Consider the following 21,989-nt stretch of genomic DNA (forward strand, 5'->3'; position numbering starts at 1 on the left):
ACTTTAGTTATGATGTGCCTTGGGTGGGCCTTTTTGGGTTCATCTTCATTGGGACCTTCTGTGCTTCCTGAACTTGCATGACGTTTTCTCTCATCAAGTTAGGAAAGTTTTCTGTCATTATGTTTTCAATCAGGTTTTCCATCCCATGCTCCTCTTCTCCTTCTTGTATCCCTATGATATGGATATTGTTTCAGTTCATGTTGTCCTGCAGTTCTCTTAAATGCTCTTCATTCTTTTTCAATGTGTTTTTGTTGTTGTTGTCGCATTGTCTGGGAATTTTTTTCTACGTTGTCCGTTAACTCACTGATCCGACCCACTGCTTCATTGAGCCTGCTTTTGATTGCTTCTACTGTGTTCTTCAGTTCAGAAATTGTATTCTCCATTTCTTCCTGGTTCTCATTGATAGTTTCTGTGTCCCTTTTCATGCTAGTGTAGTTCTCAGTAAGTTCCTTGTAGCTTCCCTGGAGTTCTTTGTAGTTCCCCCAGAGTTCGTTGTAGTTTTCTCTGAGTTTGTTGAGTTCATTGAGGTTTCTTATTACCATTGTTTTGAATTCCACTTCTCATAGTTTACTTGCCTCTATTTCATCTATCCTTCCTTCTGGGAATTCCTCCTGTCCTTTTGTTGGGGTGTTATTTCTCCTTCCCCCCCATTTTGGGTGGCTCTTCTTGTTGTTTCTGTTCTTAGATTGACCTGCTTTTATTTCCTGCCTTCGTGGTGTGACCTTCTTGTATATAGCTGTTGAGCTGCTGCCTCCAGCTGGCGCCACTTGGAGGGGAGCAGTCTGCTTAAGTGATTTCTCCTGTAGCTCTGGGGATGATTCTGTACTGGGATCTAGTCTGCTACTCTCCTAGCTTGTTCTCCAGAGCCAGTGCCCAAAACTTTTACAAAGTGCCTCAAGTTCACTTCACCCTCCTTTGTCCTCAGCCAGGGGCAAGTACGCTCCCTAGTGCAGGCCAGGGCCAGGTTGACCAGTTGCGCACCTGGGTGGGTGGGTCCAAGACTCTTCTGCATACCAGCCCAGGGTTGGCAGTGGGCAGACTGTTTCACACCTGTTCTGGCTGATGGGGAGGCCTCTTCACGCTGGCAGACAGATTGGTTGTGCGCCTCTTGGCGTGGGCTAGGGGCTCCTGTGTGCACCGGTAGGTGGGTTGGTTGTGCATCTGGGCAAACAGACCAGGGCACTTCTGTGTGCCTGCTCACAGGACCCAGGAATAGAGCTGGACAGTGGGGGAGTGCGTTTCTGTGCCTCGTTCCTCAAGAATCTTGCCCCACCCTTAGCCTCTCCTCCCCTGTCCACAAAAAAGAATTAAAAAAAAAAGAAGAAGAAGAAAAAAACAGATTCACACACTCACACACACACAACAGTACGCTGTTCCTTGCTTCTTAGAGCTGGATTTCACCTGGCCCACTCCTGGCTCTGCCAGTGGGCAGAGCCTTGCTTTCCAGCCCTGACTCCTCTCAAGGGAGACCTAGGGTCACTAAAATATCTTTGAACACTGCCAGCCACAGCTCAGGGAGCCACACCAGCCAGAAATCCCATCTCATCCCTTTCTCCTCTGCTATCCTCACCAGACAGGTCGCTCCCAGATGGTCTTCTCTGATCCAGCAGCGCCAAGCTCAACTCCTGCCAGTATCTAGATGTTAACTGAAACGTTCTGTCCACAATTAGCCTAAACTACAGGCAGGTCTCAGGAGCAAACAAGCGCAGCTTCCCCTCACTCCTTTGCCATCTTTCAAACTATACTCACATCAGTAATGCTTTTAACAGGTTATCCCAATCCCCTGTCATACTGAATTTTAATTCCCCTGTATGAACAGACCACATTTTGCTTATCCCTTCATCATTAGCTAGTAGACAGTTGAGTCATTTCCATCTTTTAGCTATTATGAATAATGCTCCCACACAAAATGCCATGGCGTGGTGAGAAGGGTCGCCCGGTAGTAACAAGTTCATGGGACTCCACCCCGTATAACGTAGGAGGTGTGACAGTCCCGTCCAGAAAGCAAAGGTAAACACAAAACTGTCAGGATGGCACAGATCATGATAGAGATCCCAGTAATGCAGCTGACCAGGCAGCAAATACCTTATCTAATGAAGCAGCAGATAGGAAATCTTTCTGAGACACAGTTCAGAGCTTTGGTTATAAAAATGCTTACAGAACTAACAGCAGATCTTACACAAGACAGGAAAGGAATGAAGGCTTGTCCTGCTGAAATAAACAAAAAAACATATGAAACTAGTGGTGAGGGAAAGAAAACCAGGGATCAAATCAACAAATTGGAACATAGGGAAGGAACAGACAGTCAACCAGTGCAGAAAGAGGAAGCAAAAGGTGAGGAAAATGAGGAGAGGCTCAGAAACCTATGGGACAGCTATAAGTGGGCCAACATCTGAATCATAGGATTGCGAGAAGGTGAAGAAGAGGAATTAGAAGTTGAAAATTATGTGAAAAAATAAGAACTTCCCTAACTTGGGGAAGGAAATAGACTCTCAGGTCCAGGAAGCACAGAGAGTTCCAAAACAACTGGACCCAGGGAGAACCACACCAAGACACATTATAATCAAAATGTCAAAAATTAAGAATAAAGAGAGAATCTTAAAAGCAGCAAGAGAGGAGAAGAGAATTACGTACAAAGGGGTCCCAATAAGACTATCAGCTGATTTCTCAAAAGAAACTTTTCAGGCAAGAAGGGACTGGCAAGAAATATTCAAAGTAATGAAAAGCAAAAACCTACAACCACAATTACTTTATTCAGTGAAGCTGTCATTCAGAATAGCAGGGCAGAGAAAGTGCTTCCAGGACAAAGTAAAACTGAAGGAGTTCATCAGACCCAAGCCTCTGTTATATGAAATGTTAAAGGGACTTGTTTAGGAGAAATAGAATCAAAACTATGAACATTAAAATGAAAACTGTATCACAACAACCAACAACAGAAACTAGGGAATTGAAACAAAGGCAGACTAAGTAGGCAATGAGGGTGGAAAAAGAATTATAGGTATGGGGAACAATATGAGAGGAGGTCAGCAGGGAAGAGGAAGGGGGGAAAGGGAGGGAGATGGTATAGGAAATAAGCATAGTAGGAGGGAGTGGAGTAGACAAAAAGATGTTGAAAAGAACTATATGCACAACCAATGGGCATAGACTAAGGGGGGGGGAACAAATGGAGGGAGGGGAGTCACTGTGTGGAGGGGAACAAAGGGAAAAGAAATTGGGACAACTGTAACAACATAATCAATAAAGCATATAAAAAAACAAAAACTAAAAATGGAACTGCGTCTTGAACCTGCATTTCCACTGCTAGGATTATACCTGAAGAATCCTGAAACCCCGATTCAAAAGATTTTATGCATCTCTATGTTCATAGCAGTGCTATTTACGATAGTCAAGTGCTGAAAACAGCCTATGTGCCCATCTGTAGATGAGTGGATTAAAAAACTGTGGTACATCTACATTATGTAATACTATGCAGCAGAAGAAAGAAGGAGCTCCTGCCATTTGCAATAACATGGATGGAACCAGAGAGAATTATGTTTAGCAATATAAGTCAGGCAACGAGAGAAAAATACCATATGATATCACCTAACACAGGACACTAATGAACAACACAAACAAATGACCAAAATTGAACCAGAGACACATGAACAAGGAACAGAGTAATAGTTACAAGGGGGTGGGGGGGGGGTGGGAGAGAAGGGGGGTAAATATAGGAAGAGTTTAGTAAAGGAACTAGTATAAATAACCCATGGACATGGACAACAGGGTGGGGATAGACTGTGGGAAAGGGGTGGGCTGGGTGGAGGGGGAAGCGATGAGGGAAAAATTTGGACAACTGCAATAGAAAAACAATAAAATTCAATTTAAAAAAAGCATAACTGATGTATAAACTTGGAGATAATAATTTATAAGAATGTAAGAACACAATATAAGTTCTAAATCAAGACTTAATAAGGTTCTGTATCTCTAACAGGAAGAATAGATGGGTTCAAAAACCAGAAGGTGAAAGCAAGAGTGGCCCTGCTTGCCATCACTCCCACGTGACTCCCATTATTTTCCATGTTAATAACTGATTTTTCCCATCCCTAAAACTCTGATCTCTGCAGGTTTAGGGGTCTTGATTCCAAAAAGGGGAATATATCCATCAGGGGACAAAATCCCATGGAACTGCAAACAAATACTACTGTGACACTTTAGGTTCCTTGTACAGAGGGATGACCTGTTAAGATGGGGAGTCACCATCTGGCAGTGATGATTGACCCTGATTTTTGAGAAGGGGCAGAGTTGCACAATGGAGAAGGAAAGAATTTGACCCTTAAGTGACTTACTGGGGTATCACTTGGAACTTATATACCCAATTTTTATGGTGGATGGAAAAGCGCAGCAACCTTGTCCTGAGAAAACCAGGGTGCTAGGGTCTGACCCTTCAGGGATGTGTTAGTTCAGGGTTAGGAGATTCTAGAATGGACAGTGGGGGAGAAAAATGATGAGTATCAGTTGCAGCCTTAAGACCAGCTGGGGTGGCAGGGGCATAATTCAACTCACTAATGTTTTCTGCTAAGTTCCTCCAGGAAGAGCAGTCAGCTAGAATCCTGGCACAGCTTCTTCCAGAATATAAATGGAGTTCCAAGTGGTAGAAGTCATTCACTGTGGTAGACACTGATGCACTGTCCACGTCTCTTCAATGAAAAATTTGTTGCCCCAATTGCTGAGAGTACTAACTTCGATGGTCCTTCCTGGCTCTAGGATTCACCTTAAGGTCAGCCAAGGCTTTCATTGGGCTGTATAGCAGCTTCACTTCCTCTTTCCAGTCCTGCTTTCTTCCTCTACCTTCCACAGGTATTGATTTCAAGGATTATTTTTAATAAATATCCTTCATGCTGAACTCTGATTCTGTTCCCCAGAGAGCCTAACAGGTGAGTTCCCTAATGACTAATCACATCATTATGCCTTGATGCAGGTTCTCTTAACATGACTGTTTATCAATATTTCAGACCTGGAATCAATCCTCCTTAGGAATCTCAAGCCCTTGATTTCAACTCATGGGGTCCTCTTCCATGTACAAGTCCATCTGGCCTCACATCTCCTCTCAGCCAACTTCAATCATTCACATTTCCCTGGCATGACTGCTATTAAGACATGGAACCTTGGAATAATAACCTACTATTCTGGCTAAGGAATACACCTCTTTTAGCAGATCACACAGAAAAGAAAATACAATTCAGCTAATATTTATTGAACACCTACTGCGACAGAAACACCAAGCTAGCATCTGGGAATCTAAGTTAAGTCTTTTCCCCAAAGAAGTCACAAAAATGTGCTGGACTGGCAATTTATTCCTTTGAAGACTAACCCAGCAGCAATGAAAGCCTTTAGTTTTTCACACATTACATGATTCTTTTCTTTCAGAGCCCAGCTATTTCTGTGACTGTCAAAAACAACATTCATAAATGCTGAATGAACACATCACAGTCTATATGCTCTGCAGATTGCCTTCAGCTGTCAGCCCTTTAAACAACTGCCTTAACTGCACAATGCTTTTGCCAAGGTCACATCCCTTCCCAGGGCATCCCCTACTTGATAACTGATTAATGTGGGAGTATAAAAACCTGGCCATCTTGACCCAGTTCAGGATAATTTTGAAGGTTCTTTCTAACTCTAGGGTTCCCTCTGTGGTCAGCCAAGGCTGTCCCAACTACAGGATTCAGTATTCAGCAATTTCTCTCACATAGGTGCTTCGTTCCTGAGTCTGTGAACAGACAAAAATACCACAATTTACAGTCTATTGACTTATCCTTATTCAGTGGTGGATGAGAATGATTGTATCAACCAGGGTGCTCATGGACAAGTATTATTTACTGACTCCATTCTGCATGCCAAGAAATTTTTTTTTTAAAGAATTAAATTTTTTTTTTAATTACATCTTACATTCAATATTATTTTGCATTAGTCTGAAATGTACAGCATAGTGGTTAGACAATTACATGTTTTACAAAGTGATCTCCTCAATATTTCAAGTACCCACTTGGCAATATACATCGTCGGCAGCCGTCCCTCTCCAGAGACGATGGTGTAGCTTCTTAAGAGTCTATCTGCACCGCCGAGAATGGCTGTGCAGTCCGACTCGGGAGTGACATGGTATCTGTCTCCTCCCGTGTTGAATCGACATCTTGTGATGACGCTGAAGCTACAGAGCCTGGGCAGGGTAATATGGAGGGTCTGCTGTTGCCCATGCAGCAGACCCCCCCTCTCTTCGCAGCTGAAGGGTCCAAGGGAAAGACGGAGTCGATACAGCTTGGGTTCAGGTGCGCCGCAGGAGTTGCCGGTGTTGACTACAACGTCAAACCGCCTTAGGGACTCCGGCTCCGGATTTTCTGTCGGGGTTTACTCCCTTAGCCTTTCCCCTGAAGAGGTATGCCGCAAGGCAGCGGAGGTTTTTTGGAGTCAGAGTTTTCCTTCTCTGATGTACCCTGACTGGAAGATCGAACCAGCGACACTTAGCTCGCAGGCCGACGCTCAATCCACTGAGCTAAACCAGCCAGGGCAATGGCAATATACATAGTTATTACAATATCATTAGCTATGTTCCCTAATACTGTACTATACAAACCTGTGACTACTTTGTAATACCAATGTGTACTTCTTTTTATTGTATTTTTATTAAATTTATTGGTGTGACATTGATTAATAAAATTATATAGATTTCAGGAATACAGTTCTACAGTACATTATCTGTATAGTGTATTGTGTGTTTACCATACCAAGTCAAGCCTCTTCCATCACCATTCCCCCTTGCCTTTAACTTCTTCTAACTCCCCCAACCCCTTTCCCTCTTGCAGTCACCATACTGTTGTCCGTGTCCATGAATCTTTCTTTTTCACCCATTCCTCCAATCCTCTGCCCCTCTGGCAACTGTCAGTATGTTCTCTGTATCTATGAGTCTGTTTCTATTTTGCTTTTTTATTTATTTTGTTTCTTAGATTTCACATTAAGTGAAAGCATATGGTATTTGTCTTTGTCTGACTTATTTCACTTAGTGTAGTATTTCTAGGTCCATATATGTTGTCTCAAGTGTTAAAATTTCATTCTTTCTATGGCCAGGTAAACATTCCATTGTATATATGTACCACATTTTCTTTCTCCACTCATCTATTGATGGGCACTTGGGTTGCTTCCATATCTTGGAGATTGTGAGGAATGCTGAAATATACATAAGGGTGCATATATCCATTCAAATTAGGGTTTTGGGTTTTCTTGAATATATACCCAAAAGTGATATTGCTGTGCCATAAGGCAGTTTCATTTATTTTTTTGAGAAAAATACCATATTGTTTTCCATAGTGGTGGCACTAATCTGCATTCCTACCAACAGTGCACAAAGATTTCCTTTCAAGTTCTTGCCAACATTTGTCACTTACTGATATGTAGATGATACTCTTCTTGACAGGTGTGAGGTGATATTGCAGTGTAGTTTTAATTTACATTTCTCTGATGATTAGTGACATTGAGCACCTTTTCATATGTCTATTGGCCTTTTGTATGTCCTCTTTGGAGAAGTGTCTCTACAGGTTTACTGCTCATCAAACATTTATTTATTTATTTATTTATTTATTTATTTATTTATTTATTTACTTATTTACTTATTTACTTACTTATGGGACAGGGGAGGAAGGGAGAGAGAAAGAGAAACAACCATGTGAAAGAAAAACATCCTAGTGACTGCCTTCTGTAGGTGCCCTGACTGGGGACCAAACCTGCAACTCAGACATGTATCCTAAATGGAAATCAAACCAGCAACCTTTCAGGAATGATGTCCAATCAACTGAATCATACTGGCCAGGCCCTCTGCCCATTTTTAAACTGATGTCTTTTTTTTTTTTTTTTTTTATGTTGAGTTGCATGAGTTCTTTATAACTTTTGGATATTAACTCCTTATTGGTGAGTATCTTCTTCCATTAATAGGTTTTCTTTTTATTGATCATTTCCTTTGCTGTGCAAAAACTTTTTAGTTTAATGTATGTATTCACATTTGTTTATTTTTTATTTTGTGTCCCTTGCCCAAAACTATATATCAGAAAGAAGTTTGCTAAGAGAAATGTCAGACTTTATTGCCTATAGTTTTTTCTAGGACTTTTATGGTCTCAAGTCTTACATTTAGATCTTTAATCCATTTTAAATTTTTTATTTTTGTATATGATGTAAGAAGTTCATCGAGGTTTTTTTGTTTTGTTTTGTTTTTGCATGCATGCATGCATATGTCAAGTTTCCCCAACACCATTTATTAAATGGCCTGTCTTTACCCCATTGTATGTTCTTGCCTCCTTTCCCATATATTAATTGACCATATAGGTGTGAGTTTATCTCTGGGCTATCTATTCTGTTCTATTGATCCATGTGTCTTTTATGCCAGTGCCATGCTGTTTTAATTACTATAGTCTGGTAGTATAGTTTGATATCAGTTAGCAGACTCCCCCAACTTTGTTCTTCTTTCTCAAAATGCTGTGGCTATTAGTGGTCCTTTGTGATTCTATATAAATATTTAGATTATTTGTTCAAGTTCTGTGAAATATGCCATTGGTATTTTGATATGAATTACACTGAATCTATAAATTGTTTTGGGTAATATGGACAGTTTAACAATGTTAATTTTTCATAGCTTTGAGCACTGTATATATTTCCATTTATTTGTTTTTTATTTTTTAGCTGCACCAAAGGCATATCCTAGCTTTATTAAAGGGCCTGCGCCTCAGAGTCAAAAAGTCCCATCAGTTTAATAATAATAAATAAAAAACCAAAAATGGAAAACGGGGGGCAGGGAAGGTGCCCCTAAGTGCGGACCCTGCTCATGGCACTGGGCCTAGTTTTAGGGCTCCCTGGTATTGCTGTTGCTACGAGGTCAGGAGGCATCGATGTCCTGTGGGAGCCAACATTCACCTGGGTTGAGGACTCTTACTTCTTCTGGGGTGTGCTCAGCTTCTGCATGCCCCAGATCTTGTACAGCAGGCCAGAGATGAAGGCCTCAGTGGGTTTGTAAAAGTCAACCAGCAGCTCTTTGACCCTGGAAGCCTGAGTATTATCACTCTCCATCTCCAGGAGTTCATCCACATCAATCTCCGGTTCAGGGATCTCCTTTTCCTGGCAGTCTAGAGGCAAGTAAGCTGTTCCAGGATCTACTCCTCTAAGTTGAGGCGCTTCTGTAACTTCTTGCGGTCATACTTGACCATGACCTTCCCTTGGCGCTTCACTGGCACCTCATCCTCCGCGCTGCCGGGGCCCTCGCCTGCTGCCCTAGGGGGGCTCTGAAAGTAGATGCGGGGCCCTGTGCTGCCACTGCCCAGCCCCAGGGCTGGAGCTGCAAATGCCATGCCCCCCTAGGGGCCATTATCCACTATGGCGGATGCCTGAGCCATGTGCGCGCGTCCGGGCCCTCCCTGCGCTGCCACCTCCAGGACGCCTTCTGGCTGGCTGTGGGCCACTGGCTCGGGTTAGTTTGTTATTTGTATCACTTTAAATTTCTTTCTTTAGTGTCACAGTTTTCTGAGTACAAGTCTTTTACATTCTAGGTTAAATTTATTTCTAGGTATTTTTGAGACTTCCAGCCACGCTGGAAGCCTAGACTGACACACTCCATCTCCCTCCACAACTAAGAAGGAATACAACTAATTTCAAAACCAGAAATAACCGGAAGTTCCAGAAAATAAATGGAAGTCCAACATATGAAGTCATAAAGAAGTGGTGCTCATCCAAATGGGTAGGAGGGGAGAAGGCGGGGCAGAGAGATCAAGCTGTGCTGGTGGTGGCAGCAGCAGTGGAGGCAGTGGCAGCAGCAGCGGAGATGGACAGCGGTAAGCACAGACACCTGTGTTTAAGGGGAGGGGAGAAATGCCTGGGGAGTGCCCCTGGCTGCAGACCAGACCCGTCAGCTTTGGATTCCAAAACTGGGGAAGGCAGACCCCCATTGCCTTGGACTGTGAGGCCCAGAGGGGGTGGGGATGGAGGAGGACGCTCCTAGTCTCTCAGCAGAGAGTGAATGGCAGGAATCCATCTTGGACCCCCACCCCCACAGAAAACAGGCAGTGTGGTGAGAAGAGCTGCCCAGTAGTGATGAGTCACAGGGCTCCACCCCCTATAGCATAGAAGGTGCAGCAGCCCCACCCAGGAAGCAAAGGTAAACACAAAACTGTCAGGATGGCACAGATCATGATAGAGATCCCAGTAATGCAGCTGACCAGGTAGCAAATACCTTATCTAATGAAGCAGCAGATAGGAAATCTTTCTGAGGCACAGTTCAGAGCTTTGGTTATAAAAATGCTTACAGAACTAACAGCAGAACTTACACAAGACAGGAAAGGAATGAAGGCTTGTCCTGCTGGAGTAAACAGAAAAACATATGAAACTAGTAGTGAGGGAAAGAAAACCAGGGATCAAATCAACAAATTGGAACATAGGGAAGGAACAGACAGTCAACCAGTGCAGAAAGAGGAAGCAAAAGGTGAGGAAAATGAGGAGAGGCTCAGAAACCTATGGGACAGCTATAAGTGGGCCAACATCTGAATCATAGGATTGCCAGAAGGTGAAAAATTATGTGAAAAAATAATGAAGCAGAACTTCCCTAACTTGGGGAAGGAAATAGACTCTCAGGTCCAGGAAGCACAGAGATTCCAAAAAAAAAACTGGACCCAGGGAGAACCACACCAAGACACATTATAATCAAAATGTCAAAAATTAAGAATAAAGAGAGAATCTTAAAAGCAGCAAGAGAGAAGAGAATTATGTACAAAGGGGTCCCAATAAGACTATCAGCTGATTTCTCAAAAGAAACTTTTCAGGCAAGAAGGGACTGGCAAGAAATATTCAAAGTAATGAAAAGCAAAAACCTACAACCACAATTACTTTATCCAGTGAAGCTGTCATTCAGAATAGAAGGGCAGAGAAAGTGCTTCCAGGACAAAGTAAAACTGAAGGAGTTCATCAGATCCAAGCCTCTGTTATATGAAATGTTAAAGGGACTTGTTTAGGAGAAATAGAATCAAAACTATGAACATTAAAATGAAAACTGTATCACAACAACCAACAACAGAAGCTAGGAAACTGAAACAAAGGCAAATTAAGTAGGCAACAAGAGTATGAAAAGTATTATAGGTATGGGGAACATTATGGGGGGCGGTCATCAAGGTGTGGGAAGGAGAGAAGGGGGGAAAGGAGGGAGATGGTACAGGAATTAAGAAGCATAGTAGGAGGGAGTGGAGTAGATAGGAAGATGTTGAGAAGAACTATATCCACAAACAATGGGCATGGACTAAGGGGGGGACAACTGGAGGGATGGGAACAAAGGTAAAATAAATTGGGACAACTGTAACAGCATAACCAATAAAGCATATTAAAGAATAAATTTATTTCTAGGTATTTTATTCTTTTTGATGCAATTGTAAATAGAAGTATTTCCTTAGAGTCCTAATAGTTCATTATTGGTGAATAAAATGCAACCAATTTCTAAATATTTATTTTGTATCCTGCTAGTTTACTGAACTTATTTATAAGTTCTAGTAGTTTGTTGATGAAATCTTTTTGTAATTTAATCTTTATTGTATTTCTTTCCATTACCAATTAGTCCTTTTATCCCCCCCTTCCTCCAGCAATCACCACACTGTTGTGCATGCCCATGAATCCTTTTTATTTCCCCCTCAATCCCTTCACCCTCTAACCTCCCCTCCCCCACTAGCTGTCATCTGCTCTCCATCTATGAATCTGTGTCTGTTTGGTTGTTAGATCAGTTTGTTCATTAGATTTCATGAGTGAAATCATATGGTATTTGTCTTTCTCTGTCTGGCTTATTTCACTTAGCGTAGTGTTCTCCAGGTCCATCCATACTGTTGCAAAGGGTAAAATTTTCTTCGTTTTTATAGCTGAGTAGAATTTCATTATGTAAATGTCCCATAGTTGTTTTATCCACTCATCTACTTGATGGACACTTGGGCTGCTTCCATATCTTAGTGATTATAAATAACACTGCAATGAATGAGGAGGTACTTATGCTCTTTCAAATTAGTGTTATGGGTTTCTTTGAATATATTCTCAGAAGTGGGGTCACTGGGTCAAAAGGTAGATCCACTTTTAATTTTTTGTGTTATCTTCACACTGCTTTCCACAGTGGCTACACAATCTGCATTCCCACCAACAGTGAGAAAGTGTTTCCTTTTCCAACACTTGTTTGTTGATTTATTGATGATAGCCATTCTGACAGGTGTGAGATGGTATCTTATTGTGATTTTAATTTACATTTCTCTGATAATTAGTTCTTCTCAGAATGTTTAGTAAAATTCACCTATGAAACCATCTGGTCCAGGGCTTTTGTTTGTTGGGAATTTTTTGATTAGTGCTTCAATTTCATTAGTTTTAATTCAATAAATCTGTAGCATTCAGTATATCAATGTCATGTCATCTGTAAAAATGAGTTTTATTTTGTTCTTTCCAATTTTAATACCTTTTATATCTTATTCTTGTCTGATTGCTGTGGCTAGTAATTCTATTACTATGTTGAATAAGAGTTGTGAAAGTAGACATTCCTGTCTCGTTTCTGATCTTAAGGAAAAATTTAGTTTTTGCGCATTGAGTATGATGTTAGCTGTGTGTTTATCATATATGGCCTTTATTAGGTTGAGGTATGATCCTTTGATGAGAGTTTTTATCATAAATGAATGTTGGATTTTTTATAATGCTTTTTCTTAATGTATTGATATGATAATATAATCATATGTGGTGTGTTACATTCATTGATTTTCAAATGTTGTACCAACCTCACATCTCTGGAATAAATTCTACTTGATTGTGGTGAATGATCTCTTCAATGTATTGCTACATTTGGTTTGTTAATATTTGTTGAGGGTTGTAGCATCTATGTTCATCAGGGATATTGGCCTATAATTTTCTTTCTTTATAATGTCTTGACCTAGTTTTGAAATTAAGATCATGCTGGTCTCATAAAATGAGCTTGGGAGTCTTCCTTCCTCCTGTATTTGTTGGAATAGTCTGAGAAGGATATGTATTAGTTCTCTGAATGTTTGCTAAAATTCACCAGTAAAGCTATTTGGTCCTGGATGTCTGTTTGTTGTAAATTTTTTAATTACTGCCTTAAATCTGTCATTTGTAATCATTCTGTTCAGGTTTTCTAATTCTTTCTGATTCAGTTTTGGAAGATTGCATGTTTCTGGGAAGTTATTCATTTCATCCAGATTATCTAATTTGTTGGCATGAAGTTATTCACAATATTTTCTTACATTCCACTGTGTTTCTATGGTGTCAGGTGTTGCTTTTTCTCTTTGATTTCTGATACTATTTACTTGGGTCCTCTCTCTTTTTTTAATGATAAGTCTGGTTAAAGGTTTGTCCATTTTGTTTATCTTTTCAACAAACCAACTCTTGGTTTTGTTGATCTTCTGTGTTGTTTTTTATTCTTTTTTCATTTTGTTGTATTGTTTGGGAATTTTTTTCTATGTTGTCCTCTAAGTCACTGATCCGATCCTCTGCTTCATTTAGCCTGCTTTTGATTGATTCTACTGCATTCTTCAGTTCAGAAATTGTATTCTTCATCTCTTCCTGGTTTTTGTTGATAGTTTCTATGTCCTTTTTTATGCTGGTGTAGTTCTCAATAAGTTCCTTATAGCTTCTCTGGAGCTCTTTATGGTTCCCCTGGAGCTCATTATAGTTTTCTTTGAGTTTGTCGAGTTCATTGAGCTTCCTCATTACTATTGTTTTGAATTCCATGTCTGATAGCTTGCTTGCTTCTATTTTGTCTATCCCTCCTTCTGGGAATTCCTCCTTTCTTTTTGGTGGAGTGTTGTTTCTGTTTGGTGGGGTGTTATTCCACCTCCCCATTTTGGGAACTGGTCTTGTTTCTGCTTCTTAGATTGATCTGCTTTGAACTTCTTGTACACAGTTGTTGAGCTGCTGTCTCCAGTTGACACCCCTTGGAGGAGAGCAGTCTGCTTAAGTGATTTCTCCTGTAGCATTTGGGATGCTTCTGTGCTGGACCTAGTCTGCTGTGTCGCCTATGTGTGGCGTTGGGAGCGCTAGCCTCGTGCCCGCTGGGTCGCGCCCAGGTGGCACCTGTGTGTGGTGGCCTGTGCGTTCGTTTGGAGCCTATTGGAGCAGGCCCAGGGTGCTTGCACGCTAGACTCGCGCCTGCTGAATCGAACACGGGGAGTTGGTTTTTCGCCCGTTGGCGCGGGGACCCGGGCACCTGTGTGTAGTGGAGGTGGGTGTCTGTGAGCTGCAGCTGGCCTGCTGTTCTTGCACCCACTGGGTCATGCCCACGTAGCACCTGGGCAAGTGGCCAGCGCATTGGTTTGGCACCTGTTGGGCTTGTGTTGTTTTTTAACTTTAATTTATTTTATTTTATTTTATTTTTTTATCCTGGAATTTTAACTTCAACTTCTTCATTTTTTAGATATGTAGCATTTGGGGAGTTTTTTTTAATATTATGAAGACCCAACTTATCTTCTAATAAATGATTATAAGAGATTACCTACTGAATAAAGCTGGAATAAATATTAAAGTTATTTTATATAAAGAAATTAACAAAGTACCTGAAACACTGTAAGCACAGTATATTTTATCTAGTATTATTATCAGTCTTTAACCATGTTTAATCACTTCAACTATTCTAATATACAACTTGGGTGTTTAGTATTGGTTAATAACAGTGTCCCTTTCCATCTCTACTTACTCTCTGTAGATAAGTTCATTTAAATACAATTTAATAATCAAATGTTGATGACATTTTAACTTTATTTTTATCGTTGACACTATTACAGATGTCCTTCTCCCTGCTGCCCCTCTCCCTCATCCTTTGCCCACCTCCACCCAGCCCCTGGTTCTTCTTCCCTCTGGCCATCACCACACTATTGTCTGTGTCTATGTGTTATGCATATATGTTCTTTGCCTAATCCATTCACATTCTTTCATCCAGACCCCTTGCTACCTCCCCTCTAATAGCTGTCAGTCTGTTCCATGTATCCATGCATCTGTTCTATTTTGTCAGTTTCTTTTGTTTATTAGATTCCACATATAAGTGAGATCATATGGCACTTGTCTTTTCTGACTCACTTATTTCACATATTGATAGGCTTAAGTAATTGCTTTTGAATAAGAACTTCGTTCCTTCATCACTAAATCTTTGCCTCTGGAATTTTGCCTAGAGGTTGGCAGTGGGCAGCAGGCAGCGTGACCCTAACTTGCTGTTCAATAACAAGATTACTGAGGCTATTCGGGGGTCTTTTATTTTCTATATAAATTTTTGGAATATTTGTTCTAGATCTGTGAAGTATGCAACTGATATTTTAATAGGAATTGTGTTGAATTCATAGATTGATTTGGGTACTATGGACTTTTTTTAAAGTATATGTTATTGATAATGTTGTTACAGTAGTCCCAATTTTTCCCCTTTGCTCCCCTCTGCCCAGTACCCTCAGTTCCTCCAGCAATCCCACTCCCCTTAGTTCATGTCCATGCATCATGCATGTAAGTTCTTTGGCTTCACACTTTCCTATTATTCTTAATGTCCCCCTTTCTATTTTGTACCAGCCATTATTCTTCTTAATTCCTGCACCATTTCCCCATTTTTCCCCATTCCCCCTCCCAGCTGATACCCCTCCAAATGATCCCCATACCTATGATTCTGTTCCTTTTCTGGTTTGCTTAGTTGAATTTTGTTTGTATTTTTTAGATTCAGTTGTTTATAGTTGTGAGTTTGTTGTCATTTTCATATTCATGGTATTGATCTTTTTCTTAAGTAAGTCCCTTTAACATTTCATATAATAATGTCTTGGTGATGATGAACTCCTTTAGTTTTACCTTGTCTGGAAAGCACTTTAACTGCCCTTCCATTCTAAATGATAACTTTACTGGATAGAGTAATCTTGGTTGTAAGTCCTTGCTTTTAATCACCTTGAATACTTCTTGCCAGTCCCTTCTTGCCTGCCAAGTTTCTTTTGAGAAATCAGCTGACAGTCTTATAGGCACCCCTTTGTAGGTAATTATCTGCTTTTCTCTTGCTGCTTTTAAGATTCTCTCTTTATCTTTAACCTTTGGCATTTTAATTATGATATGTCTTGGTGTGGTCCTTTTTGGACCTAGCTTGTTTGGGACTCTCTGTGCTTCATGGGCTTATATAGCTATTTCCTTCACCAAATTTGAGATGTTTTCCTTCATTATTTTTTTTCACAAAAGCTTTCAATTTCTTGCTCTTCCTCTTCTCCTTCTGGCACCCCTATGGTTTGAATGTTGGCATGTTTATAGTTGTCCCAGAGCTTCCTAAGCCTCTCCTCATTTTTTTCAATTCTTATTTCCTCACTATGTACTGGTTGACTGTTTTTTTCTTCCTTATGTTCCAAGTTATTGATTTGAATCCCGGTTTTCTTTCCCTCACCATTGGTTTTGTGTGAATTTTCCTTTGTTTTATTTAGCATAGCCTTCACTTCTTCCCTTGTGCATTTGCCATACTTAAGCATATCTGTCAAGTCTGTGAGAATCTTTATGACCAGTATTTCAAACTCTGTGTCTGTTAGGCTGGCTATCTCCTTGTTTGCTAGGTTAGCTATCTTCTCATTGCTTAATTCTCCCAATGGAACCTTGATCCATTCCCTCTTTTGGACCATACTTCTCTGTCTCCTCATCTTGACAGGCTCCTCTGTTTGTTTGCCTCTGTCACTATGGATGATGTTAATTCTTCCAATCCATGAACACACTATATCTTTCCACTTATTTGTATCTTCCTCAATTTCTTTCTTCAATGTCTTATAATTTTTCGAGTACAGGTATTTTACCTCCTTGGTTAGATATATTCTTATGTACCTTATTTGTTGTTGCAATACTAAATGGGATTGTTTCTTAGTTTCTCTTTCTGACAGTTTATTACTGGTATATAAAAATGCCACCAGTTTCTGAATATAATTTTGTATTCTCCTACTTTGCCAAATACATTCTTTAGATCTAGTAGCTTTTTAGTGGAATCTTTCATTTTTTTTTTTTGTATAGAATATCAGGAGGTGTGATGATAATGATAGTTTTACATCTTTTCCAATTTGTATACATTCTATTTATTTTATATATTTTTTAGTGTCTGGTTTCTGTGGCTAGGACTTTTAGTGCTATGTTGAATAAGAGTGGTGAGAGCATACCCTGGTGGCTGTGGCTCAGTGGATTGAGTTCTGGCCCGAAAACCAAAAGGCACATGCCTGTGTTGTGGGCCAGGTCTCCAGTTGGGGGAATGCAAGAAAAGAGGCAACCAATTGATGTATCTCTCAGACATTGTGTTCCTCTCCTCTTCCCTCCCCCTCCATTCCCTTCTCTCTAAAAGTAAACAAATAAAATATTTTTGAAAAGGAAGAGTGGTGATAGCAGACATCTTTGTCTTGTTCTTGATCTTAAGGAAAACACTTAATTTTTGCCCACTGAGTATGATGTTTGTTGTGAGTTTGTCATATATGGACTTCAGCATTAAGGTGTGTTATCCCTAATCCCATTTAGCTGAGAGTTTTATCATAACTGGGTGCTGAATTTTATAACAAGTGGTTTTTTTTTTTCCACCTATTGATATGATCATGTGCATTTTATACTTATTTTGTTTAAGTGTTATATCATATTTATTGATTTGTGGATATTGTACCAAACTTGCATCCCAGGAATAAATCCCACTTGTTCATGGTAATTGATCTTATTTTTTTAATGTATTTTATTGATTATATTGTTACAATAATTCCAATTTTCTCCTCTTTACTCCCTTCCATGCAGCATCTCCCTCCTCCAGCAATCCCCTCAAGTCCATACCCATGGTTCATACATACAAGCTTTCCCGCTTCACCCTTTCATATATTCTTCTTCTCTCTCTCTTTTTTTTAGTAAATATGTGATTAATTATTTTAACAATAAAAAATAACTATCCCTCCCTCTCAGATATTAAGACCCTTTGTAATCTTATAAAGGACAATGGGCGAAGGTCTCAAGCTCCTCTAACTGCTTCAAGCTGGACATGGTCGACGTCCTACCTACCCTTGGGTCCAGAAATCCCTAATAAGAGTGGGGGTGTGGAGGGGAGGGTGGCCTTTCCACATGGGGAAGGATCGTGCAGACTCCAGGTCAGTTGGCTCTCTCCGGACAACGGCGTGCTTGGTTTAACAGGCTGGCATCCTTGTTGTGTTCTAGGGGCAATCATCGGCAGCCGTCCGTCTCGAGAGACGATGGTGTAGCTTCTTAAGAGTCTATCTGCACTGCCGAGAATGGTTGTGCAGTCCGACTCAGGAGTGACACGGTATCTGTCTCCTCCCGTGTTGAATCGACATCTTGCGATGACGCTGGAGTGTCCTCTCCAGTGAAGTTGAAGCTACAGAGCCTGAGCAGGGTGATATGGAGGGTCTGCTGTTGCCCATGCAGCAGACCCCCCCTCTCTTCGCAGCTGAAGGATCCAAGGGAAAGATGGAGTCAATACAGCTTGGCTTCAGGTGCGCCGCAGGAGTTGCCGGTGTTGACTACAACGTCAAACCGCCTTAGGGACTCCGGCTCCGGATTTTCTGTCGGGGTTTACTCCCTTAGCCTTTCCCCTGAAGAGGTATGCCGCAAGGCAGCGGAGGTTTTTTGGAATCAGAGTTTTCCTTCTCTGATGTGCCCTGACTGGAAGATCAAACCAGCGACACTTAGCTCGCATACCGACGCTTAATCCACTGAGCCAAACCAGCCAGGGTCAATAGATTTGGAAAAAAGGGTTAAAAGACATCATTCAATCCATAACTACTAGATGACAAAAGGTAGGGATTAATTTTTCAATGTTCCACATTAGGGGGAAAAAAAAAGAAAAAAGGGCTTCTTTGGAGGAAGGTGTGCTAGGCACATCTCACCTGTTCAAAACCCTTTTGCCCATTACACTTACTTTGGGCTGAGGGAAATAGTTTAGGTTTCCCCCATCTCAGACCTCTGGGTCCTTTCTGTCCAAACCATTAGGATAGAAAAGAGAAACCAGTTTTAAAGTAAAGCCCACAGACCACCCCATTCTTCACCAACCGAGCCTTTAGTTCAGCCAAACCGTTGAATCTCAGGAGGCAGCGCTGCAGAGAGGATTAAGTGAGGCTTATACGTACAGACAATCAAGTAATGTGGTCATAGGCTTATGCCCTTTGAAAACATAAAACACATGTTAATTTATGTAACATAGCCCACAAACAAGTCTCTAAATCTGTAAGACTGTCTTATTGGGAAGACATCCAGTTGGAAGGCACTTGACATTCTATTTGCCTGCAACTTGAATACCTTTGATGATATCACAGACATGGTTTAATTTTCAAGTGAAAACATATTTTAAATGAGAAGAAACTTTAAAGATGGTTAGCTGCACTACTTTATAGTCTACCACTGATCATTGTGATTTTCCTTGAATCACGATTTTTCTCCCTAAGATACCCTCCTTGTCATTAAAGAGACTACATTAAGTCCATTTTTAATTTATCCTGTTCATTTGCATGAACACAACAAGAGCAGCAATTGATCACTTATGATCTTTAGTTCTGCTTTGCTGGAACTTATGCTAGGAACATTTAGGGTGACCCTCAGTCTGATCTTCAGGGCACAGAAGCTGGGCCACATACCTGGCATTCATCCTTGCCTGTACACACCTGTCCTTTCCAAGTCCTTCTGGTTTTTCATTGTGCCTTAAGGTCCCTTCTAGCCATCTTTCAGGAAAATAACCTTCGTTCCTTCCCTGGAGAGATTGCTGTGGACCGCACAACCAACTATGGTACCAGACCTTTTATCTCACGGGCTTTTATTACCTTTGAAAGTCATTCCCAGTTCCTCAGTGCTTTTTGGTAACAACCTGAGCCAAAGCATTTCTCCTTTAGGCTTGACATTCCAGTCAAAGACTTGGTCAAAAAAAAAAACAAAAACAAAAGGAACCTCTATTAACAACTGGTCTTATTAGTTTTCTACAAAGAAACTTATGTCATTACTTATTTGTTTAGAATGCCAAACTCTGGAGGGATCAGATAAGGAGAAAAATATACAATGTGAAGAAAAATCTTTGTCCTAATATTCAGTGAACTGGCATTTCCATTCTTCATATTTTCATTTTTCCCCCACTAAAAAAATTTTTTCTTTGTTTTTCCATTACAGTTGTCTCACTTTTTTCCCCCTCTTGCTTCTCTGCACCCTGCCCCTCCCTTCCCCCACATTCAGTTCCCACTCAGTTGTCCATATCGGTGGGTCATTTATACATGTTCTTTGACTAGACCCTTCCCCTTCTTGCCCCTTCTCTCCTTCCCACCTCTCCCCTTGTTACTGTTAATCTACTTCTTGTTTACATAGCTCTGGTTCAGTTTTGCTCATTTGTTTGTGTTGTTCATTAGTTTCCTTTAATAGGTGACAGCATAAGGTATTTTTCTTTTGTTGCCAGGCTTATTTCGATAAGCATAATTCTCTCTAGTTCCATCCATGTTGTTGCAAATGGTAGAAGTTCCTTCTTTCTTTCTGCTACATAGTACTCCATTCTGTAAATGTACCACAGTTTTTTGATCCACTCATCTACAGATGAGTATTTAGGTTGTTTCCAGCACTTGGCTATTGAAAATAGTGCTGCTACGAACATTGGAGTGCATAGGTTCTTTTGAATTGGTGTTTCAGGATTTTTCAGATATAATCCTAGCAATGGAATTGCTTGTTCAAAAGGCAGTTCCATTTTTAGTTTTTTGAGGGAATTTCAAACTCTTTTCCACAATGGCTGCACCAGTCTGCATTCCCACGAGCAATGCACCAGGTTTCCCATTTCTGCGCATCCTCTCCAGCACAAGTTGTTTGTTGATTTGTTGATGATGGCTATTCTGACTGGGGTGAGGTGGTATCTCATTGTGGTTTTTATTTGCATATCTCTGATGGCTAGTGATGTTGAGCATTCTTTCATATGTCTCTGGACCCTCTGTATGTCTTCTTTCGAGAAGTGTTTGTTCAGGTCCTTGCCCATTTTTTTATTGGGTTGTCTGTCTTGGTGTTCAGTCGTACGAGTTCTTTATATATTTTGGAGATCAATCCCTTGTCTGAGATGTCATTGGTGAATATATTTTCCCATATGGTTGGTTTCCTTTTCATCTTGCTGAAGTTTTCTTTAGCTGAGCAGAAACTTTTTAGTTTGATGTAGTCCCATTTGTTCATTCTTTCCTTTATTTCCCTTGCCTTAGAAGATATATCAGTGAAAATGTTGCTACTTGGGATATCTGAAATTTTCCTGCCTATTTTTTTCTCTAGGACTTTTATAGTATCACGGCTTATATTTAAATATTTGATCCATTTTGAGTTTATTCTGGTGTATGGTGTAAGTTGGTGGTCTAGTTTCATTTTTTTGCATGTCCCTGTCCAGTTGTCCCAACACTATTTGTTGAAGAGGCTCTTTTTACTTCATTTGATATTCTTTCTCCCTTTGTCAAATATTAGTTGACCATATGAACCTGGGTTTATTTCTGGGCTCTCTATTCTGTTCCATTGATCTATATGCCTGTTCTTATGCCAGTACCTGACTGCTTTGATTACCGTGGCCTTGTAGTATAGTTTGACATCAGGTATTGTGATTCCTCCTACTGTGTTCTTCTCCCTCAAAAATGCTGTGGCTATTTGGGCTCTTTTTTGGTTCCATATAAATTTTTGAAGTATTTGTTCTAGGTCTGTGAAATACGTTGCTGGTATTTTAATAGGGATTGCATTGAATCTATAAATTTCTTTGGGTAGTATGGACATTTTAATGATGTTGATTCTTCCCATCCATGAGCATGGTATATTCTTCCATTTATTTCTATCTTCTTTAATTTCTTTCTTCAGTGTTATGTAATTTTCTGAGTACAGATTTTTACCTCCTTGGTTAAATTTATTCCTAGGTATTTTATTTTTCTTGTTGCTATGGTAAATGGGATTTTTCTTTCAGTTTCTATCTCTGAGTTTTTATTGTTGCTGTATAAAAATGC

The 21,989-nt window shown here is 40.4% G+C and overlaps 1 pseudogene; it reads right to left on the minus strand.

Moving 5' to 3' along the window:
* Positions 1-8,946: 8,946 nt before the first annotated feature.
* The window catches only part of LOC150001726 (protein phosphatase 1 regulatory subunit 14B pseudogene), a 122,336-nt pseudogene continuing 109,293 nt past the window's right edge, over positions 8,947-21,989 (minus strand).

The sequence above is a fragment of the Furipterus horrens genome, unplaced genomic scaffold (genome assembly GCF_987537825.1).
Source record: "Furipterus horrens unplaced genomic scaffold, mFurHor1.1.pri manual_scaffold_9, whole genome shotgun sequence".
Classification (NCBI taxonomy): domain Eukaryota; kingdom Metazoa; phylum Chordata; class Mammalia; order Chiroptera; family Furipteridae; genus Furipterus; species Furipterus horrens.